The following is a 7,477-nucleotide window of genomic DNA, read 5'->3' as shown; positions in this document are numbered from 1 at the left end:
GCGTTAGCTACAGCCAGGTTAGCCGTTGATAGCAACAACAGTTGATGACAACACATTAAGCTGTATTTTGTGCATACAAACAGCGTAACATGTCCACAGATAGAGGTTGGACAGTAATGTGTATATGACTGGTTTAACGAGACATGAATGCGACAGAAGTGCTAATAAACTGTCTGTTACTACAGCTATCACTACTGTTGACACACAGGGCAGCCATCTTGTATGTGTGAGGTTGTCCGACTTCCTTACTCTGAAATCCAAGGTTCAGGGGGCGTGTCAGACTTATTATTACTTGTGGCTGGACTTAACTCTTGATATGATTTTACCTCTTCCTTTTTTTTGTATTCAGGATTGTAAATATTGTAAAGACATATCTACCACTGCCTCAGAGAATGGAAGGAAATGACTAAACACCCAACAGATCACTGGTTGCACTGTGTCAGTGTTAAAACGCACTCCGATTATTTAGATTTTTTAAATATTATTATTATTATAGGGAAGGGCTGCTTCAATCCTGCTTGTTTCTTGCTTTCTTCCCATGTGACAGTAAACTAAATTTGCCCTGTTAGACTGCTGTTAAACAATATACTTGTGTTTTTGTATTTTATTTTAATTTGGTTTGTGGGAGTTGGGAATGTTAAAGGGTTATAACACAACCAGTTGTTTCCTTCAGAAGTGTTCTTCTCATCCCAAAACGGCGGGTTAATGACAGGGCTGACAGGGAGGCGGCAGGAAAACCCAAAGAAGAAGAAGCGTGTAAATGTCTGCTTGATTCTGACTTTATTCCTGACTCACGTGTTGAGTCACCATATGAGACCCAGATGTTGAGCTTCACCTCTCCCTGTGTTTACTTCTAAGTGTCCTGGGTGTTAGACAGACAGAAACAGACCCAGCGGGGTGTGATTGTTGGTTAAAAGCAATTTTTTCTTGAAAAACCACACTGGTGGTTTTACATGTTTTGGCCACTAAGCCACAAATCAGGCATAGTTTATATCTCCACCGTTTTATTTCACTATGTTAAGAAACATCAACTTAAAATTAGTTACCTTTTTATATTGTTTTTTTCATCACATCGTAATGTTGTTGCAATCAAAAGTTTTAATATTTACGGGTTAAAACCTTCTCTCTCCATATGGACTACAAAGTAATTTCACACATGTGGTCCAGTGCCGTTATAAAACAAATCCTGCAAGCTTTGTAACGATTGGACAAACCCTGTTTAAAATGCCTACAACTGATTTGTCAAAAACATTTATTTTCAATTCCGTATGATATGTAGCTCAGTCCAGCTCACGGCAATTTGAGAAAATCAGCTGACCAACACAAAAACAACTGCTAATAAAGCCGCAAACTGCAATTCCAAGCTCAAACCTTGGTTTGCGTCATTCCACGTCCAGTAATTGCGCATTTAAAGCGCCCCCTAGAGGTCAATTTGAATGAGACTTGCAGTGTATGTGTGAGGTCATTATGTAGACATTTCTTGGAAGTTTTGTGTTGATTGGACAAACATTTAGTCATTTATAGCCGGATTTGAGCTCTATCCCCTGCAGTTTGTTTGCATTTATAGCACCCCTTTGTGTTCAATTTGAATGAAACTTTCAGGGCGTGGTTCAGGTACTTATGAGAACATATCCTGAGAGATTGTGATGAATGGACCATGAATATGTGATTTATAGTAAAATGTGTTTAATGCCACTCACCTATCTTGCACTTGTAGTGCCCCCTAGTGGTGTATGTATATAAAACTGTCTGGGTATATCAGGGGCACTTATCTGAACATAGCCCGTTAGTTTTGTGATGATTGGCATTACGGTTGCTGATTTGTGTTCATTTATATCCAGAGACGCCCCTTTTGAAGTTCATTGGTCAATAACTAGAAAAGTAATTGAGATATGGACATGCTTGATACCACTTGTAATAAGCTTGATCCATTGTAGAAAAATTCTAAATAGAAGAAAGATTTTCTAGGTGGACCTTAATGATTGTCACTCCTCAATGTAAGTCAAGTGCAGATTTGAGTCACGCGTCACTTTGCCACGAGTGAAGGTGTGAGTTGCTGTTGTTTGTAATGAGGAAAGTTTATCATTTCATGCATTTCACAAATTTCAGTATGACAGTTATGCTGTAAACCGTTTAAGTCTGAGCATGTGCAACTCATATCTGCACTCGACCAGAGCCGGTCTGACTCGACTCTCATCAGGTATGACGCGTTATGCCGCTTCGTGGTTTGAACCCTACTTATTGGTGCGTTCAGATCATCATGAAAGCTCCACTTTCATCTGCAGTCCACGTCACTACACACTACCCCATGAGATGGAGAGTTTGTTCGTGAGGTAGTCACCTCCACTATATTTGAGTTTAAAATTGCTCATATTCTGCTCATTTCCATGTTCATAATTGTATTTAGAGGTTATATAAGAATAGATTCACATGGTTTCATTTTCTAAAACCACCATATTTTTGTTGTACTACACATTGCTGCAGCTCCTCTTTTCACCCTGTGTGTTGAGCTCTCTGTTTTAGCCACAGAGTGAGACATGTCATTTCTGTGCCATCTTTGTTGGGAGTTGCACATGCTCAGTAGTTAGGTAAGGACTACTAGCCAGTCAGAAGCAGAGTACGAGGGCGTGCCATGCTAGCAGCTAGGCGAGCATTATACTGTGTGTTACAAAGTGACGCACGTTCCTCACAGAAGTAAAAAGTGAAAAATGTACTCTGTTGGAAATGGTAAGTCCCTTTGGGCTTGCACAAAAAAAATATATAAAACAAAAAGGAAAGGGGAAAAGCCAAAAGGCATGATATGAGCACTTTAAAGGCTTTCTTTTTATCTGTTTCTCCATTTCTGCTGTACCATTTCCAAATCCAGCAGCTGCAAACCATTGCGACTAAGCAGCAGTCTGGGATTGGGCAGTTATAGCATCAATCAAAGTTTTCTGGTTAAAGTTGTAGTTTCAGACCATTTTGGACATCTTTACAGGATGTCCATGTTTGCTTACTGTCTATCATTGGGCTGGATTTCTCTCAACAACACGTCTAAATCACTCTTTCTAATGCTGTGCTCTCAAATCTCTGAGGTTTCAGTATTCTCAACTCCCAACACCAGGAAGGGCCCGTTTAACCACAACAACAGAACTCAAACAACATAACAAAGGAAACAAATGGTCTTATGTCAAGTAAGGTTCATACTTATTATCATTGCAATTTTTAGAGTTTAAAGTGTTGAAAGGGCTTTTTAAAAAGTTGCATTAAATTGACTAAAACATGCAGAAATCCGCACTTACCTCAAAATACCTGTCACTCAAAGTCATCCGGACTGTGATGGGTTTTGTTGATGTTGTGTTGGAGATCCCACCTCTTCTGTTTCTGTCTGTCCCTAACAAAACTATGACCATAAAATATACCACTTCCTGTCTGAAGGAGGATTTTGTCCATGTAATGATGTATTCAAATATGTGCCAGGTTAGTGCTTGAAGACACTTGAGACAGTCAGACCATGCAGAATTGGATCAAACTGTTCACAACACTCAACTCCTCTGGTCCATCCAGGACGTGAAGACATGCTGGGTCAGTGTGAATCTGTGACTGAGGTTAGAGCTTGTGACTGTGGAGTGTTAAATCAACAATTCCAGAATAGTATTTTGGCTGTAAAGATACACGTTTATGATAAGTAGGAAAACTGTCCAATATTTCTTCTCTCTGTGTGTGTTTAAATGGCTTCTGAAATCTGAATGATTAAGTTTAGATCACGAAAGTTCAGTTCAGAGGCAGTCGGTTGTTGATTGCTGGTTTTTGCACCTTTTATCATTGAAATCAGTGACAGGGGATGTGTGTGGGTGTGGGTGGGTGTGTGTGTGTGGGAGAAAATTGTATTTATATTTTGATTGTCCTGAAACTGTTTTTAAAATGACAGAAAATAAATGTTAAATACACCAGCTCCAACGGTCTGCCTCTTCATTATTTTGGCTACAACCCTCTGAAGTCTAAGCCATTTTCCCCCATCTTTGGTTCGCCTGGTCTCAATAATGCTTGTATATCCTCAACCAAGTTATGCACAATGAAGTTTAAGACATCTTTTTTAGGACAACCTGGGCAATCAGAACATGTACAGTATGCCGCAAGGATGTCACATGAATGTATAAACTGTTCCCAGAAAACACCGAGACATATGACATATTATACACTAATCTGGTTAATCTGGTTAATGATGTCACCTCTGAACTTCTGGACAAGTATGGTATTCCCATACCACCAGAGGAATATGTTTTAGTTTTGGATGCAATCCATTCCGGTGCCTTACTGCATCTCTCCCCAGGGAGAAAGGGACTGAGCGCCCAGGGCCCTCCTGTGAGATGCTATGTATAGATGTGGATGTGGACAGGGGCCCATAGAAAATGCACCTACACACACACACACAAGGACACTGCTCATGTTCAATTAAGAATACAGAAACGGGGTGGGCAATACCATAACTACATGCTAACTATAGGTCTACATTTCATACATTACATTGTTATATTCTTCACTTTTATAAATATGTTATGTTCTCTCCTATATTTTGACATTTGTAGCAGTGACATCTGTTGGCCACTAGATGGCGACCATGTTCAAAGTTTTTACTATAGTGTAAACACACACACACACACACACACACACACACACACACGAGAGAAGGAACAGAGCATCTGAATGAAATTACTGATGGCTTGAGTAACTTCCTGTCTGTGTGTGTGTGTGTGTGTGTGTGTGTGTTTGTGTGTGTGTGTTTGTCAGAGCCAAACAAGACTGAGCAGTCCAGCATTAAACAGTCCACAGAGAATTGTTTGATACTGGAAATGTAATTATCTGTCTGGGGCGTTGTGCTTTGTATCGTAATTGAAATCCTTCACGTTGAATATTTGAAATCCTCACAGGAGGAGGAAGACATCATCACGTTCATTACACACTGACCTCTGCATCGCACAATTACATGTTTGTGGAAGATCTAGATACTTTACTTAAGTAAAAGAAGCAAAACAACAATGTACTTCATTACGAGTACAAGTCCTGCATTCATTGTTTTATTTCAGTAGAAGTCCAAAAGTATTGTCCAAGAAAAAGTACTCATTAGATGTCAGAGAGTTACATTGTAATGTGTTGTTATGTTACTGGATTAGTGTTTTTTGAATCAAAAGGTTATCAAATGTTGCCGCTGTTCTGATTTTGCAACTAGCAAATGCAACTATCAAATAAATGAAGTGCAAAAAAAAAAAGTAGTTTAATGTAAAAATACTCAACTAAAGTACATCAGAATGTCCTTAAGTACAGTACAGTGTTTTCAGGTCCTAGCTATGTTCTAGACAACAGAGTACATCAGAGCAGAGTCACAGTTTCACATGCTAACTTCAGGAGACGTAGGAATTTCAGGACTTAAACACTTTAAAGGTTATTTTTAAAATTTAATTTTTTTTTTTAATTCCAGATCGGCCCATCTGAGCTCACCCAGGGCTCGGTTTACACCTATTGCCATTTCTAGCCGCTGGGGGGCCATAGGCAGGCTGGGGGAAGGCATATTAATGTTAAAAAAAAGCTCATAAAGTCAAATTTTCATGCCATGGGACCTTTAACAAAATCAAATGAAGATGCATAGAAGAGATGGGATGTGGTCATAAGTGGAGTCAGTGTGATGTGAAGAATGTGGTGTGTGTGAACATTTGAGAGCAAAATGATAAAGAAAGCTAACCCTAATGTATGGGTATCAGGCCCAGGTGCTCCCAGGTGCAATGGTGTGACCGACCCACATGACTACCTGCGAGACAATTAGCACGCTAAGCAGCTACAGGGCTGTAAAACACATTCTGGTTTTTTGGACGGAGCCATGCTGGCTGTTTCCGGCTAACTAGCTGTTGGCTGTAGCTACATATTTACAGCACAAACATGGGAGTGGTAATGATCTTCTCATCTAACTCTCTGCAACAAAGCAAATCAGCCTTACCCCAAAATGCCAAACTCTTGCTTTAAGGGGCACGCAAGGCCAAGGAGTTTGGGAACGAGAGATTTAGATAACGGATCCAGCTCTGAGGGGGGGCCTCATTTGAATTGTCCATACTGGTGCCAATACAATACCTGTTTCATTTCAGCATCCAATGCCAAAACAATGCTTTTTTAAAGCCTACTTATTCAGCAGACCTGTTAATACCTCCTTATCAAGAAACCAAAAATGTTTAACAGCTGCACAGAATTAAGATTCACACATTTTGACTTTAATCAGAAACCATGTGATCAAAGGAGAAAGAAAGAAAGAAAGACATTCAAGGCCAGCTTTCGGCAGTTGAAAGTATTCGACACTCGACCCCGGACACGTTTCAGTTGGTACCAAAAAAGTACTGAGGTTCCACACCCAGTCCCACTTAGTTTTCATTTCTGTTTTCCTTGACTTATGTTCCTTATTCTGACTTTCTTTCTGACTTTAGTCCAACATGCAAAAGTCAACCACACAGACTGCTTCTCTTTCTCCTGTGTGATTTCTTCTTAGTTTTGCTGGGAAACACACACCACATTATCTTGAGTTAACAGTAACGTGAGCGATTAGGATAGGATACGTGTTTAAATGCAATTTGCTCCTACCAGTGTGTCGCCGTAACTACTTCGTCCACAGCAATCCCACCAATCGGTCCCCAAACAGCCCAGTTGGAGAATAAATGTGGTTAACATATTCTTTGTAAAACTTAACAAACATTAGGGCTGCAGGGGATTTTTTTTGTCTGATTGACCACCCTGCATTCAGCTCTCCCAATACATCAATTAAGCTGAAATCAGTGTGAGCTATGATATTAAAAATCAGGTTTTATTTAACAGTGAGGAGAACTGGTGTAGCTATTGGCCGCAACCCACAGTCCGATGTCAGAAGACCAGGAACAGCGAGTGAAGTGGGCCTTTAAACTGAGATTATTCTTTCACCGTTGGAACAGACCCACACGGGAACTGGGTGTCCTCCCATTCCTGCGCTCTCTCCGTTTGTGAAATACTAACTCCCATTTCCCGCTTGGATGATTGCACAAATGGTTGTGCAACATTTCAAAAATATAGAGAACAGAAACACACAGCAATCTTGTAAGAAGAGACTCTTATATTGGAAAACGTTCTCCTTACATCATCTGCTCAGTTATGATGTTGAAAAACCCAAATCAGAATCAAGTTGTGATGGGTTTCTGTGTTTCTTTGTTTTTGTGTTTTTGTGTTTTTGTTCTGTGTTGTGCTGAGTTTTTGTCTGTATGGCCAGTTCTCAACTTTACCTTGAACTTTTCAACTTCATGTCTTTCACTAGTGTCTATATATATTTAAGTAATGCTTATTCTATTTATTATATGTTGTGTTGCCTGTTATACTTGAATAGATGTAATATTTGCACTGACACTCTGCACTGCGATACCTTTGCATCCATTTCTATCTATCTATCTATCTATCTATCTATCTATCTATCTATCTATCTATCTATCTA

This window comes from Etheostoma cragini, chromosome 4 (genome assembly GCF_013103735.1).
Source record: "Etheostoma cragini isolate CJK2018 chromosome 4, CSU_Ecrag_1.0, whole genome shotgun sequence".
Taxonomy (NCBI): Eukaryota; Metazoa; Chordata; class Actinopteri; order Perciformes; family Percidae; genus Etheostoma; species Etheostoma cragini.
This window is presented reverse-complemented; position numbering follows the sequence as displayed.